Source organism: Pleurodeles waltl, chromosome 12, assembly GCF_031143425.1.
Source record: "Pleurodeles waltl isolate 20211129_DDA chromosome 12, aPleWal1.hap1.20221129, whole genome shotgun sequence".
Classification (NCBI taxonomy): Eukaryota; Metazoa; Chordata; class Amphibia; order Caudata; family Salamandridae; genus Pleurodeles; species Pleurodeles waltl.
The window spans coordinates 355,656,178-355,666,396 of NC_090451.1; positions in this window are offsets into that span (position 1 = coordinate 355,656,178).

Sequence of the window (10,219 nt, forward strand, 5' to 3'; positions counted from 1 at the left end):
CAAATAGACTGGACTCTGCCATGGACATTCCTCCACCATCACCCCAGCCCATTTTACAACCCCCCTCCACGTATTTGCACAGAAATAAACACACTTGAATCACAAAACAATCTGGAGTCAGTCTGTGCTTTCACAAATGTGTAATTACAAAATCTCTGGAATATAGCAATGTCAATGTACTTGTTCACATACCAATGTAACACAGCTGTAGGCCAGCAGTAAACATAGCAGAGGCCACAAAGAGGGACCCGGATCTGTGAAATGGAAAGGCAAAGTAACAAGTGAGGGTCCATACACTGAGTGAAAATGACAGCCTTATGCTAGCTCCAACAATAGTATGAGATGTGGGAAGCAGTTATATCTTCTTACCTGTGTCTCACTAGAGGTATTGCATGATGATGTTGTTTCAGTTGTCAACATCTTCTTCTTCTGCATCCTCTTCTTCACTGTCCACAGCCTCTACAGCTGCCAGAAGACCACCATCTGGCCCATCCTCCTGCAGAAAAGGCACCTGGTGTCGCAAAGCCAGGTTGTGCAGCATACAGCAGGCCACGATTATCTGGCACACCTTCTTCGATGAGTAGTATAGGGAGCCACCTGTCAGATGGAGGCACCGGAATCTGGCCTTCAGGAGGCCGAAGGTGCGTTCTATAATCCTCCTAGCTTGCCCATGTGCCTCATTGTAGCGTTCCTCTGCCATTGTCCTGGGATTCCTCACTGGGGTCAGTAGCCATGACAGGTTGGGGTAACCAGAGTCACCTGCAAATGTCGAGGGACAACTGTTAGACACACACTAACCCTTAGGGACAACCCCATACCCAGACACCTATGTCAACTGTGTTGGGACCTTGGCCTCACCTATTAGCCACACACTGTGCCTCAGGAGTTGCCCCATCACATAAGGGATGCTGCTATTCCTCAAAATGTAAGCGCCATGCACTGAGCCAGGATACTTGGCATTCACATGGGAGATGTACTGGTCTGCCAAACACACCATCTGCACATTCATCGAATGGTAGCTTTTCCGGTTTCTGTACACCTGTTCATTCCTGCGGGGGGGGGGGTACAAATGCCACATGTGTACCATCAATGGCACCAATGATGTTGGGAATATGTCCCAGGGCATAGAAGTCACCTTTCACTGTGGGCAAATCCTCCACCAGAGGTAAAACGATGTTGCTGCACATGTGTTTCAGCAGGGCAGATAACACTCTGGACAACACTTTAGGGAACATTGGCTGGGACATCCCTGATGCCATGGCCGCTGTTGTTTGAAAAGACCCACTGGCCAGGAAATGGAGTACAGACAGAACCTGCACTTTAGGGGGGATCCCTGTGGGATGGCAGATAGCTGAAATCAGGTCTGGCTCCAGCTGGGTACACAGTTCCATGATTCTTGCACGATCAAGTCTGTATGTGATTATGATGTGTCTCTCTTCCATTGTCGACAGGTCCACCAGTGGTCTGTACACCGTAGGATGCCGCCATCTCATCACCTACCATAGCAGACGTGCCCTGTGGAGGAGAACAGCGAGCAGAGGGTCATCCAACACTGAGGTATCACAATGTGTTATTTGCTGAAACGGTAAATCGCAATGTGCCGGTATCTGTCTGTATTCCCGGCCTAAATAGGTGTGACGCAGTTTTTATCCATCCCATGTGGCCCCCTGAAATGGCGGCTGCCTGACCTGTAAGGTGGGACAAGGGGAAATGAGGTAACTACGCTGGCGTTGTACAACGTCGCGGTGGGCAGTCGAAGACCGCAGCGCAATTCAGCATTGGTTAACATTGGGCCCTGTAGGTCCCAGGAGCCAATGACGATGTACGCCGGCGGTGACGGTACGCACCGACGCGGACATGACCACCATTTTCTATCTGTTCACTCACTTGATACCTGACCTTCAACAGGAGAGGACCTACACTGCAAGTGCTGCTGTGACCTGTGTCTGGAAGCAACGATGGCTACAGTGTCTGGGGAAAGGGCCCCTGCCTTCACTTCGGAGGAGTTGGAGAAACTGATGGATGGGGTCCTCTCCCAGCACACGCAACTGTACGGTCCTCCAGACAAACGGGTGAGTACACTGTGAGCATGCTGCGTGGGCAATGCCTGTTTTGAGTGGTGTGGATGGAAGATACATGGGGGGCTGAGGCCTGCATGTGAGGATGGTGAGTGTATGTGCGTCAGGGCATGGATGGGAACTGGTGGGCAATGAATATGACGGTCCGGATGGGTGAGTAATTTCCTTTCCTCCTGTACCTTTCCTCTAGGTCAGCGCCCACCAGAAGAAGGGTATTTGGCGTGCCATTGCCAAGGATGTCCGGACCCTGGGGGTCTACCATAGACGGAGCACCCACTACCGTAAAAGATGGGAGGACCTGCGCCACTGGAGCAAGAAGACGGCGGAGGCCCAGCTGGGGATGGCCTCCCAACGTGGAAGGGGTGCCCGTCACACCATGACCCCCCTGATGTACTGGATCCTGGCGGTGGCCTATCCGTAGTTGGATGGGTGCTCGAGGGCATCGCAGCAGGGGGTGAGTACACTCTTATTCAGCTGACTCTGTGCGCATTACGAGGTGTCTGGGTGGGGGAGGTGAGCTGTGGGTTCCCCTAGGCCAGGGCAAACTTAGTATGCAAGGTCCCTTGGTAGGCAGGCTCTGTGGCACCCCACCCCACTAGTGGTAATAGCCATCTACACCTAGTCAGGCTCCTGTGACTTCCCAGTGTCCACAATTAGGCTTAGGCCTCGTACATGTTAGTGCATGGCTTAGTGCATAGGGCTGCTCCCTGTGTGTTGTGTCAGACAAAGGTAGTGGTGTTGCATGCACTGAACATGTTTTTCTTCTGTCTTCCCCCCCCCCTTTTTGTTTTGTCTCCCTGTTCTTGTGTGCAATAGCATCATCTGGCGGAGGAGCAGTGGCACCAGAGCAGGAGGGAGCTGCAACCCACTTGGCCATGGAGGGTGAAGCAACGGAGTCTGAAGCCATCAGTGGGACGGAAGGGGAGGGGAGCTCCACGACAGTGACAGCAACTCCTACTCTGATGGGAGCTCCCTTGCAGTGGCGGGCACCTCTGTGCCCACCGCATCCACAGGTACAGCAGCCACCCCCCCTACCAGCACCGCCCTTCCAGCAGCCCCTCAGCGTGTGTCCCGTGCCTGCTCACCCAGGAGGGTGGGCATCTCCTTTGCCCCAGGCACCTCAGCCCCTGCCCCAGTCAGCCCTGCTGCCCTCAGTGAGGAGGCTATTGACCCCCTGAGATCCCTCACTGTTGGGCAATCTACCATTTTGAAGGCCATCCAGGGTGTTGAGAGGCATTTGCAACAAACAAATGCATACCTGGAGGGCATTCATTCTGGGCAGGCAGCCCAACAGAGAGCATTTCAGGCTCTGGCCTCAGCACTGATGACAGCCATTGTCCCTGTGTCCAGCCTCCCCCCTCCAACTTCCTCCACCCCCACCCAATCCCCTGTACCTCAACCTATCCCAAGCACACTATGAGACCAGCATGCACACTCATCAACACACAAGAGTGGACATGGCAAACATAAGCACCACACATCCCACAAGCACTAACACAAGCACCATACCCAGGCACACACAGCAACACCCACTGCCTCCACTGTGTCCCCCTCCTCTGTCCTCCTTGTAGGAGGCTAGCCTGGCTTGTAGTGGGTACCAAGGGGTACTTACACTCTGTACCAGGTCCAGTTATCCCTTATTAGTGTAGAAGAGGTGTTTCTAGCAGCTTAGGCTGATAGAAGGTAGCTATAGCGGAGCAGCTTAGGCTGAACTAGGAGACATGCAAAGCTCCTACTATACCACTGGTGTCATATGCACAATATCATAAGAAAACACAATACACAGATATACTAAAAATAAAGGTACTTTATTTTGATGACAATATGCCAAAAGTATCTCAGTAAGTACCCTCAATATGAGGATGCCAAATATACACAAGATATATGTACACAATACCAAAAATATGCAGTAATAGCAAAAGGAAGTAATGCAAGCAGTGTAAAGTTACAATAGATTGCAATAGGAGCACATATGTATAGGGGCAACACAAACCATATACTCCAAAAGTGGAATGCGAACCACGAATGGACCCCAAACCTATGTGAGCTTGTAGAGGGTCGCTGGGACTGTAAGAAAACAGTGAGGGTTAGAAAAATAGCCCACCCCAAGACCCTGAAAGGTAGGTGTAAAGTGCACCTACAACCCCCATAGAGCACAGAAGTCGTGATAGGGGGATTCTGCAAGGAAGACCAACACCAGCAAAGCAACAACAGTGGATTTCCGGACCTGAGTACCTGTAAGACAGGGGGACCAAGTCCAAGAGTCGCGACAATGTCGAGAGTGGGCAGATGTTGTTTCAATTAAAATATTGAAAACTTATTTTGTTGTGACAGAGTAACCCATCCGCCAAAATCTAAACCAGGCCCTTATTTCGTATTTCTCCTGTGTTTTGCCTGGAAATGCACGAGTAATACAACGAAAGAGTGAGATTTTTCTCAACAACTTCCTCAGGAGTCAAAGTGTCATGTTCAGGTGGCCACAATCACCTTTCACCTCAGCAGGGTTGGGGGTGTAGGTGAGGCACCGTGAGCTAGCCAGGAGTTGGTCCGGTGGTTTCTGACGGTGTGTCCAGCTGAGGGTGCAAGGAAGCTGCCACCGGATGGAAGAAGCTTGGTGTTCTGCAAGAAAGAAGAGGATTAGGAACTTCTCCTTTGGAGGATGGATGTCCCACATCGTGAAGAAGCTTGCAGAGGTGTTCCCACGCAGAAAGACCGCAAACAAGCCTTGCTAGCTGCAAGTGTCGCGGTTAGGGTTTTTGGATGCTGCTGTGGCCTAGGAGGGACCAGGATGTCGCCACTTGGATGAGGAGACAGAGGGGGCGCCCAGCAAGTCAGGGAGCCCTCACGGAAGCAGGCAGCACACACAGAAGTACCGGATCAGGCACTTAGAAGAGGAGTGAACCAGAGTCCACCCGAAGTCAGAAAAGGGAGTCCCACAACGCCGGAGGACAACTCAGAAGGTTGTGCACTGCAGGTTAGAGTGTCGGGGACCCAGGCTTGGCTGTGCACAAAGGAAATCCTGGAAGAGTGCACAGGAGCTGGAGCAGCTGCAAATCACGCGGTACCCAGCAATGCAGTCTAGCGTGGGGAGGCAAGGACTTACCTCCACCAAACTTGGACTGAAGAGTCACTGGACTGTGGGAGTCACTTGGACAGAGTTGCTGAATTCCAGGGACCACGCTCGTCGTGCTGAGAGGGGACCCAGAGGACCGGTGATGCGGTCTTTTGTTGCCTGCGGTTGCAGGGGGAAGATTCTGTTGACCCACGGGAGATTTCTTCAGAGCTCCTGGTGCAAGAAGGAGGCAGGCTACCCCCAGAGCATGCACCACCAGGATGAAGCGATACAAGGTTGCAGTAGTCGTCTTTGCTACTTTGTTGCGGTTTTGCAGGCGACCTGAGCAGTCAGCGGTTGATCCTTTGGCAGAAGGTGAAGAGGGAGATGCAGAGGAACTTTGATGAGCTCTTGCATTCGGTATCTGAAGAATTCCCCAAAGCAGAGACCCTAAATAGCCAGAAAAGGAGGTTTGTCTACCTAGGAAGGAGGATAGGCTAGTAACACAGGTAAAGAGTCTCTGACGTCACCTGCTGGCCCTGGCCACTCAGAGCAGTCTAGTGTGCCAGCACACCTCTGAATCCAAGATGGCAGAGGTCTGGGGCACGCTGGAGGATCTCTGGGCACCTTCCCTGGGAGGTGCAGGTCAGGGGAGTGGTCACTCCCCTTTCCTTTGTCCAGTTTCGCGCCAGAGCAGGGCTGGGGGATCCCTGAACCGGGGTAGACTGGCTTATGCAGAGATGGGCACCATCTGTGCCCATCAAAGCATTTCCTGAGGCTGGCGGAGGCTACTCCTCCCCAGCCCTGACACCTTTTGTCCAAAGGGAGAGGGTGTAACACCCTGTCTCTGAGGAAGTCCTTTGTTCTGCCTTCCTGGGCCAGGCCTGGCTGGACCCTAGGAGGGCAGAAACCTGTCTGAGGGGTTGGCAGCAGCTGCAGTGAAACCCAGGAAAGGTAGTTTGGCAGTACTCTGGTCTGTGCTATAGACTCGGGGGATCTTGGAATTGTCTCCCCAATGCCAGAATGGCATTGGGGTGACAATTCCATGATCTTAGACATGTTACATGGCCATGTTCGGAGTTACCATTGTGACGCTATACATAGGTAGTGACCTATGTATAGTGCACATGTGAAATGGTGTCCCCGCACTCACAAAGTCCGGGGAATTTGCCCTGAACGATGTGGGGGCACCTTGGCTAGTGCCAGGGTGCCCATACACTAAGTAACTTTGCACCCAACCTTCACCAGGTGAAGGTTATACATATAGGTGACTTATAAGTTACTTAAGTGCAGTGGTAAATGGCTGTGAAATAACGTGGACGTTATTTCACTCAGGCTGCAGTGGCAGGCCTGTGTAAGAATTGTCAGAGCTCCCTATGGGTGGCAAAAGAAATGCTGCAGCCCATGGGGATCTCCTGGAACCCCAATACCCTGGGTACCTCAGTACCATATACTAGGGAATTATAAGGGTGTTCCAGTATGCCAATGTGAATTGGTGAAATTGGTCACTAGCTTGTTAGTGACAATTTAGAAAGCAGAGAGAGCATAACCACTGAGGTTCTGGTTAGCAGAGCCTCAGTGAGACAGTTAGTCATCACACAGGGACCACATACAGGGCACACTTATGAGCACTGGGGCCCTGGCTGGCAGGGTCCCAGTGACACATACACTAAAACAACATATATACAGTGAAATATGGGGGTAACATGCCAGGCAAGATGGTACTTTCCTACACTCCTCCTCCCTCCCTGTCTCGTCTCCACTCACACCTGCATGCACTACATCCTCAGCCACTACCTCCACCACCAGCACGCCCATTACCACACACCGCTCACGTGCAATCACCACCCCCACTACCATGCACACATCCCCAGTGTCCTATCCCAGTGTGTTGGTGATCCCTCCTCCCAAAGTACACAAACACAGGCACACACCCACCCAACAGCCATCCACCTCACAACAGCATCCGGCCCATGCATCTTCACCCGAATTCAGCAAAGGTACACCTCCTACAACCACTACCTCTTCCTCCACTCCCAAACACCCTCCATCTTCCCATCCCAGTGTGTCTAAAAAACTTTTTCTGGCAAACTTTGACCTCTTCCCTTCACCTCCCCCTCCCTGTCCTTCCCCTAGGGCCAGGATTTTCCAGGTCCCAGCCCAGCACCTCAGCCACCAAATCCCCAGGCACAGTGTTGCCAGCAACTGCGGGGTCATCGAGTGCGCCACCCATTAGGGCTGCCAGTGTGCCACGCAGCGAGGGCAAGGACATTCCACCACCTGCCAAGGTGAATAAGGTGCCCACATCCCAGAGGGAGAAGCCGCACCTACCAGCCACCAAGGGCTCCGGCAAAACAAAAGGGGATAGTGGCAAGACACCTGCGGCACCATCAGAGGTGGGGAAGGGCCAAAAGCAGAAGAGCAGATCAGGACAGGGCACGGTGGCACCGACTGAGGGACTAGTGTCACCCTTTCTGTCCACGACTACACCAACCTGTATGGCGACGAACACCGCAACCTTCCCCGCCATCTGCACCGCCACCAGCACCGCCACCTGCACAGCCACCTGCACCACCACCGGCACGTCTGCAGCCTCGGCAAAGGTCCCCAGCATTATCCCCAGTGGGCAGCCATCCGAGGCTGCAGGAGACGTCCTGCTGTGTCCCTCAACAGGTGCTGACACATGCACCACCGCCAGCACCGCTGCCACAGACACAGCCGCAAGCCCCGCCACCAGCCCCGCGAGGTGCTCAGACAGTGGCACCACCGCTGACACGGCTACCATCCCCAGTGGTCAGTCTTCCGAGCCTGGAGGAGACTTCCTGGACCCTGCCCAGCTTCCATGAGGCATGACTTCCATCACTGTTTGCACCTGCAGGTGGAAGGCGAAGCCGCAGCAGTGTGGGGCATATCTCTGCCTCCATGGTGTATCATGCTATCTGTTCCTAGGCAATCTCGTGGCACACACACCCAGATGAGGGAATGGGACCGGCCACACTGCATGTGGAGCACTCTGGGCACAATAACCCCACCAGAACCAGTGGAGAATCACATCCACTACCTCAGTCCTTGGCAGGATGAAGAACTCTGAGCACAAAGCCCCCTCCAGAACCAGTGGAGAAAGGCATCCACTACCTCAGTCCTTGGCAGGATGAAGCACTCTGGGCACAATGCCCCTTCCAGAACCAGTGGAGAAAGGCATCCACTACCTCAGTCCTTGGCAGGATGAAGCACTCTGGCACAAGGCCCCCTCGAGAACCAGTGGAGACTGTTATCCACTTGAGAGACTGTGGCTTTGCACTTCCTAGGATAAAGCAGTGGGCAGACCACCCACTGGAATGACTTGAGAGACTGTGGATTTGCACTCCCCAGGATAAAGCAATAGGCAAACCACCCACTGAAAAGACTTGATAGACTGTGGCTTTGCACTCCCCAGGATAATGCAGTGGGCAAACCACCCACTAGAAAGACTTGAGAGAAAAGACTTGAGAGACTGTGGCTTTGCACTCCCCAGGATAATGCAGTGGGTAAACCACCCACTGGGAAGACTTGAGAGACTGTGGCTTTGCACTCCCCAGGATAAAGTAGTGGGCAAACAACCCACTGGCAAGACTTGAGAGACTGTGGCTTTGCACTCCCCAGGATAATGCAGTGGGCAAACCACCCACTGGAAAGACTTGAGAGAAAGTGGCTTTGCACTCCCCAGGATAAAGCAGTGGGCAAACCACCCACTGGAACGACTTGAGAGACTGTGGCTTTGAACTCCCCAGGATAATGCAGTGGGCAAACCACCCACTGGAAAGACTTGAGAGACTGTGGTTTTGCACTCCCCAGGATAATGCAGTGGGCAAACCACCCACTGGAAAGACTTTGCCCACTGGAAAGACTTGAGAGACTGTGGATTTGCACTCCCCGGGATAAAGCAGTGGGCAAACCACCCACAGAAAAGACTTGAGAGACTGTGGCTTTGCACTCCCCAGGATAATGCAGTGGGCAAACCACCCACTGGAAAGACTTGAGAGAAAAGACTTGAGAGACTGTGGCTTTGCACTCCCCAGGATAATGCAGTGGGCAAACCACCCACTGGAAAGACTTGAGAGACTGTGGCTTTGCACTCCCCAGGATAAAGCAGTGTGCAAACCACCCACTGGAAAGACTTGAGAGACTGTGGCTTTGCACTCCCCAGGATAAAGCAATGGGTATGAAGCCCCCTCGTGCAGCAGTGGCGTTGTGCGTTCATCCGGCTGAGGTGCCCCCCCTTCCCTTCCCCCTGAGGTGCCTGTTTATTTTCAATCTGATGCCCCTGCAGTGTTCTCTCTGTTTCGAGTCAGGTATCTTGTGTGGGCTTCACCCATGCACTTTGGGACCACTGGTCCACGGACAATGATTGGTACACTATCCGGACTTGTGTAGTTGGTGTAAATATCTGTATATACTGAATTTTGAACTTTCACTATCAGATTTTTCATGATTACAATCGTTACAATCATTTAATTTTGTCCTTGCTTTCTTCCAGGGGGGTGAGGGGGTGTATATGTAATGTTGCTGCATGTATTTGTGTGTATGGGTTGTGGGTGAGGGTGGGGGTGGGGGTATTGCGTGTTGTGTGTGTGTGTGTCACTCTCTTTTCACTCCCCCCTCCCCTGTCTTGTAGGTGCAGTACTCACCGTGGGCATCGACGGCGTCTGTCCTGCTCCTGATAGAGCAGGAGGAGGATACCAGCATGGGCAGGACGTGTAGTTCGGGCTCCATGGGGTTCTGGTTCCTCGTTGGGTGTCGAGAGGTGAGTGGTTTCCCTTCTGTGTACTGCTTCCGCCGTGCTTTTGATAGCATTGGTTCCGCCCTGAAAAAGGTGGCGGATAGGCCTGTTGTGACACGGTGGGCGGTACTTTGTCCTCCACCTGTCTGTTGGCGGTTACCACCGTGGCGGTCGAAGTGTTAAAGTAGCTGTCTGTGTTGCCGGTTTCCGCCATAGTCGTGATTCAATTTTTTTTTCCGCTGGCCTGTTGGCGGTATTACCGCTGCTTTACCACCGTCCTCCAGGGTTGTAATGAGGGCCTAAGTGTCCTCTTGCAAACGTTAAACACAA